The 12,429-nt window shown below is 44.2% G+C and overlaps 1 long non-coding RNA gene across 1 annotated transcript; it reads right to left on the reverse strand.

Annotated features, from left to right (window-relative positions):
* Positions 1-1,104: 1,104 nt before the first annotated feature.
* On the reverse strand, positions 1,105-7,755 carry LOC121140216. Its single transcript, XR_005877015.1, has 2 exons — positions 7,610-7,755; positions 1,105-2,629 (listed from the first exon to the last, which is right to left on the reverse strand). It is a non-coding gene; the product is annotated as an uncharacterized LOC121140216 (long non-coding RNA).
* Between the last annotated feature and the right edge of the window lie 4,674 nt (positions 7,756-12,429).

The following is a 12,429-nucleotide window of genomic DNA, read 5'->3' on the forward strand; positions in this document are numbered from 1 at the left end:
AATGAATAACTCAGACTGAAATGTCACAGTGTGTCAACCCTGTGCGGAACATGCTCATAGCAGTTACCTCCCCTGAGATGGAGGCAACCCCAACACAGCAAGCCAACAATATTTGATTGTAATTGGCCTGTCTTATCAGTGAAGAAATAGAAGCTTGGAGGTGAGATCATTCACCCAGGCTCACACAGCTAGCATGCAGCTTGGTTGGAGGCATAGGAAGCACTTAAAAGGAAAGCTGTCTGAAGCAGCAGGTCATCCCTGGAGCCTCAGAGGATTTGTTAGAAGCGTGAGTTGTCTTGTTTGTGGCCGCTCATGGCTGACTCCTGAACACCAGAAGCCATGAACGAGGTCCAGAGCTCCATTATGCTTACAGTAACTCCAGCGAGTTACCCTTAGCTCTGACCACATGCATTCTCTCTTGTAGAACACTGGTTTCCTAGAAGCCTGCTGGCTGATGGTGGAGTCAGATAACAGCCTGGGAAAACAGCCCGCATTCACAGGACAGGAAGTGGGTGCCCATGTAGCCAGCTGGGTGAGAAACAGAGGCTCTCTCAGACAGCACATGGATGAGGGGACAGTGGAAAACACGACTCTTCTCCTCTGGCAGCTAAAGGAAGCACAATTGAGAAGGTTCAAACCAGAACACTCTAAGAGTGTCAGTTGGGTTTCCCTGCTTTCAAGGACCCTGCAAGTGACAGTCACCTAATTCAAACCGGCTGCCCTAAAGACAGAAATGTAGCTAGCTTAAGCAACTCATGGACTAGAGATGGTTTGAGATAAACTGAATTAAGGTTTAGAGTTATTTCACCAGTCCCTCTTCCCTTTCCTCCTCTTGCCCTCTTTTAATTATTGTGTGACAATGTTCACTTAGCTCAGGCTGCCTTTACACTTACTGTATAGCCAAGATAGCCATGCGCTTTGGTCTTTCTGATCCACCTTCTGAGTGCTAGGTTTCCATGTGTACACCATTACAGAGCAGTACTGGAGCCTGAATCTAGGACTCCCTACACAGGAGGCAGATGCTCAATCAAGTGTACCATGCCCCAAATGCTTCCTCTTTCCATTTTTCAAGCTCTTTTTCTCTAAAGAAGGAAAACATAACTCTTGGGAGCTCCATTTATTTATTGGAACAGAACCTCATTTTCAGCATCCATATCAGTTCCATAAAGGATTTGGATTGGTGTTCTTCTTGGGTCAGGGCTCAACTCTCAGGCAACAGAGAGCTGGGCCATGTGACGGCAGTCTTGTAGAATATGGAAAAGTGGTTCCCAAAGGAAATGATGCAAAACCTCAAGGTGAACAAGGGCAAATTGTATCTACCCATCATCTTCTCAATGCTATTGCTCACAGAGCCAGTAGGGCAGGGACATCGTCCCTTTAACTCTTGTATCATTTTCTTGTCAGCCCCTACCTTCCCACCTACCCTGCATGACACACCAGACATCCTATTGGAGCAATGTGACACACTTTTTTCTTCACATCTCTGGAGCTCCTTTCCTTTTAGAGTGAGGTCAGTCTGTTCCTAGGACTCTTTATGGTCATCCCAGGAAAATGAAGCGCCTTTCCCCTGCTTACTGCACAGTGATTATTTTTCGAAGTAGGTCATGTTGGTCTCCAAGCTGGAGTTGAGGCTATTGAGAGAAGGAACTAATTCTTGCTGTATTGGTCTTTGTGTGAGGAAATGTGACTCTACAGTAGACCCTGTTTGCCCAGTATCTAACTCCTGCCTTCCATCCTCTAAACCATGACTTGGAGTTCTGTGCACACAGCTAAATGTTGACTTTGTCCGTGCAGCCAGTGGTGGGTAAATGGTGTGTTTCTGGCTTCTGAGAGATTATTGGGCTTGTGCAGGGGTGAGGCACAGCATGTGAAACAGCTTTGCTTTTTTGTTAAAAGAGTCACACGACTGCTTCTCCTCCTCCCTTCCTATTTTGTGTGTGCTCTTAATATTTGACGGTAAAGCAATCAACCATCTGCCAACAAGAGGAAAAGGTCAACAGTCACCTTGTCTGTCTTCAATGCAGGCACTGAAACCCAGACCTACAGCCACCTGTCTGCAGAGGATTAGTCCTGGCCATGTTTCCTCTCTCCTATGTCTCTTCCACAGGAGGAGCTCAGGTCATATAATACTCCCAGAGTTGCAAAAGACATCATGGAATGAAGAAGCCAGTCTGATTCCAGGGGTAGAGAAGTGTGCATGCCTAGAAGACGTATATCCAATGAGGAGTCTTGGCCACTAAAGAACTAGTGTGTGAATTGTTTTACTTCAGTGGCAGCCCCTCAGTTGTTCACACATAAATGTTTATTGACTTGGATGTCTCTAATAACATAACTCTGAGATGCTCCTTTTTGGCTCAGGTCACTGGGAAAAGTTCATTGTGGCACAAAGGATGCTTGAGGGTGCCAGATAATTCTTGTCCTTCTTTTAAAAAGGAGAACTTTCATCCTCACTGATTCTCTTCTTAACACACTCCAAGTCAGAGTTTCCACGATCCATCATAGAAGTGGGAGTTTCTACTGTGCTTTCTTCACTTAAGGCTTACTGGCTCCCTCATACCTTTCCCAGTTCACGTCTCTTAGAATAGCTCTTGTTTCATCTCCCTCAGGTCCCACCAGATCCAAATATTTCCTGAAAAAAAGTATTTCAATTTAAAAAATGCAATGGAGCCAGGCATGGTGGCACACACCTTTAATCCCAGCAATCAGGCGTCTGAGGCAGACAGATCTCTGAGTTGGAGGCCGGCCTGGGGTACACAGTGAGACCCTGTCTCAAAAGAAATAACTAATGTTGATTTAGGCTGAAAACTTTTCTGCATGTGAATCCAAATTGCAGCATGGCTATTGACCTGCAAGGTCACTCAATATTCTGACCTTCACTTCCCTCACCTGGAAAAGGGTTTCTGGATCCTCTGGGGCTAGTTGTGAAGAGTAAACAATGCAATAGGAGCGTAGTGAGATCTTAACTCAGTATTAACTGGCCATTGCTGTCCTCATGGTTGGTAGGTACCTAGGAAAGTATACTCCAGGCCTGTTGTGAGTAGGAGTCATTAAAGGTGGCCCACTTCCTTGCTACAATGTATCCGTCACGTGATAAGGGTCAGCCTCATTCAGGGGGCGGCATCTAAGTCCGTGGCCAATAAATGTTTGCTGAATTCATCTTTAAACCCTGGTTTCTCCCAGTTCTTCCACATTACATTCCAGAACATTATCACATCTGAATCACAACTGGAATTCAGTTCTGGAGATAGCAGTGATAGAAAGAAACAAGAAAGCCTGCCACCTTGGAGTTAGCACCGGGTGCTAACTGTGCTGCTTCCTGGACACTTGCCTGTGCAGACAAGGAGACAAATCCTCAGGGGATGAGATCCTTGCTCAAGGCAACCTGGGCATCAAGTGACTGCATAAGAAGTCTCCATTTAGTCAGTACTCAGTCCCTACTGTGCGACAGCCACCGCTGAGGATGCAGAAATTTGGGAGTCTGCGGTCGGCGCAGACTCCTGGTTAACAATCAGAAAAATGTTTATCTCGTCCAGATTTTTTTTCTCCTGGAGTGTTGTGCTGAAATCTTTTCTGGGTCAAATCTTAACGATGAAGGAGGGGAAGGGATGAGGAGGAGGAGCAGAAAGGAGGACAAGGAGGGAACACTGTTCGTACTTCTGTATATAACATCTTAGGGTTCCTCAATATGAAACTTGCATTATGACTGAGGGGTGGTGGACCACTCACTGTGTGGGCTCATGGATTAGTTAAACCCAAGTCAGGAGCCCTGATGACCAGTGCAGAAGTGGGAGGAGTTGAAATGGTACGTGGGCACTAGGATCAGCCTGGCCAGGATGGAGTTCTGATTCTGTTACTTACAAGCTGGATCAAGTCATTTATACATGACAGATTTTAGTTCCACCATCTGTCATGTGTGGTAGTGAAAGTAAGTTTCTCACAACAACAATGACTCTAAAAGGCATTGTGCTGAGTTAAAGAAGCCAGGGTAACAGTACACACTGGTCAGGTGATGCCTCTCAGTTGGTGGAGTGCTCACCGAGCCCTGCGTAAAGCTGAGTGTAGTGGTACACACCTGTAATCCTAGCACCTGGGAGGAAAGCATAAGGAGGACCAGAAGTCAATGTCCTCCTCAGCTTCCATGTACAGTTCAAGGCAAGTTTGGGCTGCAAGAGACCCTGTCTCAACAACAAGGACATGAAAACTGGTTTAGCCTGAGGGTTGAGGGGCAGGACCACTATAAACAGGTATAGGAACTTTTTGTGGGGGATTATTCCTTATTTTGGTTGTGATATGGTTAAATGTTTGCAAATATTTATTCTAACTTAAATTATATTTCAATATAGGTGAATTTAAAATAAGCAACTCACAGGCTGTTATGACCATTTAACTAAATAATGTCAGTGCTAGGAACACAGTTGGAAGGGAGTAAGCCCTCCCTGCACATCCCCCTAGCTACCGTCAGCTCACTTAATTACCCACGTCTGGGAGCCCACAAAATTCTTCAAAACGCTCAGTGAGACCCCTGAAAATCCCTTATGAATCTCTCAGCAACAGGACTTCACTGAGCTCTCAGTGAAAGATGACATCTTCAGTTTGTTAGACCAAAAATAATCGCTTTCTAGTTGTCATAAAGCAGAGTTAAGATGAAAACTGGTCTGTAGTATTGTACTGCTATGAGAACATAAGCATTTATTTAAAAATTCAAAATCACATTGGTTAATCTTCTATCCCCATTCTCTGCATCGATCCAAAGCTGTATGACTTCGGGGATTTGAAGAATTTCTGAAGTTGTTTCTGTCTCCAAACTTAAGCCATGTTAGCCACTCAAGCTTGGAACTCTAAACTCTGGCCATGTTAGCCACTTGAAGCTTGGAAACCTTACTAGAAAGAGAAGAACCGTAAGTTTACATCTTGCTCTCTGCCTTTGGGGCATGCTAGCTGGCCCATGAACTTCGGGGATTCTCCTGTCTCTGCTTCCCAGATCATCATAGATGTCCTGGAATTACAGACTGATGCTGTAGCATCTGACTTTAAAAAGGTGCTGAGATTCAAGCCCAGGTTCTCACAGTTGCTCATCAGGGGCTTAATTCACTGAGCCTTCTCCTCAGCCCTAGAACTTTTCAGGAGCCATTTTCTAGCATTCTACAACCCATAGAATAAAGGAGAAGATGTGCTCTGGGTTAGCTGTCATGTCTACCATCTGAAATGGGAATTTCCCCAGCTGTACAATGGGACAATAGTGTGCACTAGCACAGGCTGTTTGTGAAGAACACACGAAATATCCTAAAGAACTTAGTATCACTTCTGGTCCAGTAAGTGTTCTTTCCTCTCCCCTTTCTCCTTTGTGTGTAACTAATTATAATATAACTTTAATAGTTCATGGTTTCTGTTCCCTTCGTTCAGAAAGCACATCTGGTCTTGAATCTCCGGTGTGAGCCAAGGGCTCCTGTCTCATGAAGTGCTAGTTATTCATTAGAGTACAGTTTAAATAGTTTTGCCATGGGGGCAAAGCCAGAGGAGCCCAGCATGCTAAAACTAACCTCTTGATACTTAAAATCTAAGTTCTTCTGAAAATTTACTCATTCCTGTCATTCATCACAGTCATTTATTTACTTGCAATTTCTGAGTCCTTCTGTGTGCTAAGCCCAGTACTAGGCAGGGAAGATATCGACAGAAGCCAGATACTGTCCTTAAGCTCAAAAGGCTTCTGGGTAAATGGGGGAAGACAGAGAGGACAGGTCAGGAGCTTGTACAGGCCACACTGAAGGACAAAGAAGGATGCATTGGGTTCTTGCAGGGCAGAGACAGGAAAGGCTGCTCTGAAAAGAGGAGGTTTGGAGGTCAGACAAGTCATGGAAGATGAGCAGGTGCCTATCTGAGAGGTGGGAGAAAGGCAGTTGGAATGAGGCAGCTGACAGAAGGAGGAGCTGCTGGAGTTAAATGGCACAATAGGCCACTATGATTGACAGCAGCTGTATGATTCAAAATAGTCATTAGAGAGGAGTTAGAGTGTTCCTAGCAAAGATATGATGAGTGTCTGAGGTGATAGATCTGCCTTGTTCTGATCATCATACATTGCATGTGTGTATTGAAATGTCACACTGTGCCTATAAGTATGTACAGTTGTTACTTGTCAGAAATTTAAAATCTATCTAAAAGGGGAAAAAAAGAAGAGAGGGTGTGCAGAAGAAACAACATGCCAAGACCTGCACTGTGTGATGGTCCTGTATAACCTAGAAAGTATATCCAAGTTGCTGGGGTCAGAGTGGATGGCCTGGATGAGAAGTCTCTAAGCAAATGCTAACCTGCTTGAGAAAGGAGGACATCAGTGCTGAACAACTGTTGGTGACAACAGAACAGAAGTCAACCAAGTCCCAACTCTACTGCCAGTCATTCATGCTTGCAGGTCATAGCTCTTTGTCCTTGATGGGTTGGTCATGGTTCTTCAGAGGGTTCCAGGGACTCAACCATGATTCTATCAGTTTGTTTCCATATCCGGCACTAGTCCTAAGCACATGGTGGAAGGCATTGTTTTGAATGCCAAGATCTTCACTGGGTTTTTCTCAGAAATGGGGCCAGATTTTAAACCATCTACAACCTCATGACTTGAGTGCAAAATGAAGAAATAAGTTGGCCTTGTGATGATGACCCACAAGTTTTTGATAGGGTGAGATGTATGTGTCCCTGGGACCAGGTTCAAATGTAGGTTAAGGGAAAGTCTATGCTTTTGACCCAAGTTAAAGGGTATATTAAAGTTCTCTGGCAACCTGAAACATTGGGGAAAGCACTCAGACAGTTTGGCTCCTTGTCTGGAGTGGAAAGGAGGAGACAAATGAGTGTGCATACAGATGAGCAAAGCTTTGGAACAAAGGCAAAAAGGAAAAAGAGGGCAAAGGAATGCCCTCCTTCTTTCCCTCCAGAACAGGTGAGTTCGCTCCCATTTTACTAAGATGTGTGTCCCCCGTTAAATGTCATCTTTCGCCTTTGTTCTTTCATTCCTTTCTCCATTCCTTTCTTCCTGCTTCCTCCCACTTCTCAGTTTCTCTTTGGTCCTCTGTCTCTTCTTATTTCTTGCTCTTTCAATTCTTCTCTTAAAGTTCACATTAAAATACCAGCCTTAATCCCCACCACGGCATTGCTCAACTTGTGGTATGGCTCTGTGCCACCATTAGCTATGCAGCGAGCTTTTACGTGGCCAAGGAACATCTTGTACAATGCCACTTTTTATCAAAACCAAATAGCATAACAATGCATACAGGGCCCCGTTCACAGCAACCTCATAAGATCTCACTGTGATAAACACTGTGAAGCTGTTCTAAACTCTGTCTCTATTTGGAAATAAGTCACTCCAGTGCTTCTCTCTGCCCCCTACCAGGTTCCTGTCTGAAGTCCCCACTCCTCCACTTGCTCACCTCCCCACCCTCTTGTCATCAAGTGCTTCCTTTGGCCTCCAACTGTTCTGGTTTCACCAGTCTGGTGACCCATGAGGACAGGGTTGCACCACACCACACTGGGGTGGGGCTGGAGGGGAGGGAAGGAGAAGCTTGATTTGAAAGCCCCACTGACGCTGGGTTTGACTCCCCTACCATCATGGCCCCCATCATCTTACCTAAGCAGGAGTGTCTTCCAGATGAGTATTTGAGCTATATGAATCAAGGAAGGAAGATGGGAGCTGGGCAAGCTTATCACCCTGGTTCAAGAATGCTTGGGTTTGCTAATTGCTCAGAGCTTAGAGGCTTCTCCAGGACCCTCCAAGGAGACATAGAGAGTAAACAAAGCTCTGATTTGACAGGCCAGGATAAATGGCTCCTGCCAGGCTGATGTGGCATTGGATGGCAGGAAGCATCCTCACAGGATAGCCTTTGCTCCACCATTCCCTGTGAACAAGGAGACCTTTAGACCCTAGCTTTAATCCCCCACAGGAGTCACAGAGCTTCCAAAAGAAAGGGTTCATTTATACTGGGAATGAGGTCTTCAGTGCTGGCTAGGTAGGAGGAAGGACTCCAAAGGAAAGACCACACTGTTCTCTTACAGTGTGGGCTCACGACCAAGCCCCCCCCCCCCCGCCCCACTGCCTTGTTCCTGGATATCAATCATTCATGTGAGAAACATTTTTTGTAGAACAACACAATTCTTAGTCTCTAGGCTCTAGGTGGAAACTTATGCAAGATGAAATCCCTGCTTCACATCCAAAGAGGAAGCATCCAATAAATAAATAAAAACAAAATAAATGCATAAACACACCAGTGATAAGTGTTATGAAGACCTTTTATTTTGTCACTTTTTATTTAAAAAAAAGATTTATTGTTGTGTGGGTATGTGCCATATGTGTGTGGGTGCTTGTGGAAGCCGGAAGAGTGATTGATGCCTTGAAACTGGATTTACAGGCAGTTATGAGTTGCTATGAACTGAATCAGGGTTTCCTGATAGAGCATCAAGTGCTCCTAAGTGCTGAGCCATTTCTCCAGATCTGTTTTGTTACCTTTCCACACCATATAGGAGAAAGATGAGAAAGGGAGTGTGTGGCTGCCTTAACTCAGGACGCATAGGATGGCTTTGTTATTTGTTTTTCGAGACAGAGTTTCTCTATGTAACAGCACTGGCCGTCCTGGAACTCACTCTGTAGCCTGGGCTGGTCTCAAACTCATGGAGCTCCACCTGCCCCTGCCTGCAGAGTGATGGGATTAAGGATGTGCCCTACCACCGACTAGGATGGCTTCTTGGCAGACATGTTGTGGAGGTGAGATTCGCTCAAGTGTGAGATGGGAAAGCTCATTCTTAACCAAGTGGAAACCTCTCAGTGAGGAGTAAGCCTGGTCTGGTGGAGAATCGCAAAAGAGGTTCCTTGAGGCTGGAGTGGAGTGACTGAGGAACAGGAGGCTCTCAATGAGGCCAGACCCTCTCCACCCCACCTGGTTCAGTCCCAAGTCCAAGGTCTTTTGAGCTTCAAATCAGCAGTTAGGGCTGCCTGGCACTGGTTCGGGGAGTCACTAGTTTCTGCTATGCAGAGGGGCCCCTTGTTCCTCGCTGTCACCCAAGACATTCCTGGCCCACCACCTCTCTTCCCGAGCACCGAGAGATTAGTGAGCAGTTTTTCTGGGTGTCAGCCACTGGGCGTGAGACTTTAACTCTTAATTCCAAATCATTACCACACAGGGATCAGATTGCCGCCAAGGATTTCAAACGCCTAGCCTGTGTCAGGAGTTTGGTCAATGTAGGATTTCTTCTCCCCACTTTAGTTTTCAGGCCAGATGTTTACTGAAAATCCCATTTAATTAACACATCCAAATGGGAGAGAGATTGAAAAAGGTTTATAATGCCCTAGAGAAAGCCTCCATGAGAGAATTTCAGGAAAAAGAGTATTACGAAAGGAGTAGAAGGGTGCTTATGGGAAGCATTTGAAAGGACCTGCTCTGAAAAAGGCTGTCTTTGTTTGTATCTCAACTTCCTGGCTGTGTGACTGTGGGCCTGTTAATTGATGTCTCTGGGCTTTGCTTCCTCATCTACAAAATGTGGGAAAGACTAATGGCTACTTTTAGTGCTGTGATGATCAAAGATGTTAATCCATTGGAGGGGTCCAGGCAAAGCCGACATTATGTAAGGGACCCATGGTTGTTCACTTGTGCCACCAAGAGATTCACTACAGAGTAGTTGTGGTCCTGAGCATTTGCTTACAGTGCCCTGGTTCAGCAGGCATGGCAAGGGGACTATGAGACCCTCTTAGCTTATTCCCTTGTTAGTATCATACAGGACTCAAATTATTAACTTCCCAAAGAATGGCCTTGGTTTCAGAAGTGAATAAGTGAAAAATGTGGCTGATGCTTTATATATCTATCCTTCTCACTAGAGAGGAAGATAGAGACCATGATGGAGAAAGAAGAATGTATCTCCTGTGTGGCTACATAACGTCTTGCATCTTGTAGGGAGCCATTGCTCTTTAACCCATGAGATCCAAGAAGAAACTGGCGCTAGAATATGTACCATGTATGGGCTATGCTGTCACATTAAAACAAGCAAACAAACGAAAAGCAATAGACCATTCAAATGAGATCTCAGCAGGAGAACCCAACAGGTAGAGTAGACATCCACAAACAATCCCCAGCCACCCCTTTTCTCTTGTGATTGTTCCTGAAGCAATAGGAGAGCACATGATTTTAAACAAAAATCAACCAATGATTTAACCATTGGGACTTCAGAAGAAATCTCCATCATTTTTTTTACTTTCATATTCCCTAGAAGCCTTAATGTTCAATTTATAATGCCACCATGAAAAATGGAGTCCCTGCTATATTTTTTCCTATCTGTAACTTGCTCTCCCAAAAGGCAATAGCCTTCAAATTTAATCTCCTTGATATTGAGTTCTTTATCTTTAAACAATGCACTTCTCCTATTAGAACTGGCTATTTCCATCCTAGATGCATGTCTTTTGACTTTCCACGGTGGATGGTAAGGATTAGCCTCTTGGTATTATTTTTTACTCTTCCTGGATTCTCCCTCAAAGTACACACTTCCACTCGCCTATTCACTCACACATAACTGTATTATTTTTGTTAATTCAATATTTACTGTTTATATGATAATACATATGAAAATATTGGCCATGCATGAGCCAAGTAACATGCCATGGCTATGTTTCCTTTGTTACACATTTACTCCGTTGTTAACAGTTGTATTCTACTTCCTTTGCCTGGCTTTGTTTACTCAATATTAATTCACCCCCCAGAGTCTCCCTCAGGGATATGATCCCTAGTAAAGACAAACCTATAACATAGTCAAAGACTTCCATGGCATCCCTCTTCCTCCTTCATTGTAGCCGGTTATCCTGGCAGTTTGTTCTACTGCTGTTCTTCTGGACTGTTATCACACACTAAGAACCCGAATGCTGCTTCTGAGTTAGACCTCTAGACCTTGGATCCCATGGGTCCCCGTATTTCAGCAAAAATACTTCTTCTAGCATTTTTAGCTACCTTATGTATTACAGGTATTTTTATTATAAGCTCACACTTGATAGGTGACTTGGTGCATCCAACTTCTTTATCATTAAACACAGCCCTTGTTAGGTTCACAAACTTTGGTTTTTATCTATTCAAGAATGGAAGAATAGGCATCCATTTAACCTTACCCATGAAGCATGATAAGAGGCCTTGCACCTCTTGTGCAAGTACTCCTGAAGATATAAGCAGCTCATTCCTGTGCTCAACACACAACCCTTGCAAGGCAAGGCAGGATTCTTTTGTGCCCCCCCTGCATCCACCATGCAACGCTCTTAGCATGCTGCACTGTGTGCCGCAGATTGTGCTCAGCACTGGGACTTGCTGCATTGGGATAATTAATTCACATATATTTATTTTGACAGGTTCATATGGAGCCTTCGGGCCATATGACAACACTGGGACTTTTCTTTCAGCCTCTCATCTCAACTAGGTCAGCTTCCCTTACTTTAGTCAGCAGAAGCCAAACTCAATACAGGAACCTGCCAAGGAAAGGGCGTAACAATGAACACCACATTCTTGCAGGTGTCACCAGGCAAGCAGCATAAAGACCTATTGTTAGAGTTGAGGGGCTCGGAGGGGCCAGGCAAAGCTCAGTGTCACCTTCCTGAGCAGAAACCATGCCAGAACCTCTATCCCCTGCTCCGTGAAGGAGCTCCTGGGAAATGGCCCAGTCCTCCTTTGAGAGCCAGCCGGAGGGGATCACCGAGAACAGCACAGAAAGCAATGGCAATTCCCGTAAGCATAGCTGTGATTAGTGTTGCTACAGAACCTAAAACATAGCTATGGAGAGCACAGCACTGTGCAACGGACTCCATAACAGCAAAACTTAACACTCTGGATGTATTTCATTATCACTCTGTGAAGTTGCAAGAAAGAAATCCAACCCAACACCGGGACGACTGTCCTAAAATCACTCTGATTCCACAACTCTGCCACTAGAATATATCCCAAGTGAGAAGTGAAAGATGGGAAATTTTATTGCTAGAAATCATGAAATAATGGAAGAACAGAGAAAAGGAGTGATTATAAAGGCATTTACCAAAATATTGCCATGTAATTACAAAGTGAAAATGGTCTATATATCTTCGTGATTAAAAATTGGGACTGTATTCCTCATTCAGTGGAATACTACACAGCTATATGTGATAAATATATTCACAGGAAGATGTTTATAATGTTATGTATTGTGTTTGTACATATGTATATATGCATGTACATGCTCAAGGAAAGATCTGATAGGAGAAATTCAAGATATTAAATGTCAGAATAAGGGTTGGCTGGTTTATTTATTTACTTATTCATCAGTGTTTTCTGTAATCATCTCATTTTGTTTTTGTAATGATAAAAGATGATGTAAGGTATTTGAATACTTGAGTAAAGAAGAAAGAAAAGGCTTCAGCAAGCCAAGAATTAATCATAAAGGAGCTTCACCAAG

The sequence above is a fragment of the Mesocricetus auratus genome, unplaced genomic scaffold, assembly GCF_017639785.1.
Source record: "Mesocricetus auratus isolate SY011 unplaced genomic scaffold, BCM_Maur_2.0 Super-Scaffold_100004, whole genome shotgun sequence".
In the NCBI taxonomy this organism is placed as follows: Eukaryota; Metazoa; Chordata; class Mammalia; order Rodentia; family Cricetidae; genus Mesocricetus; species Mesocricetus auratus.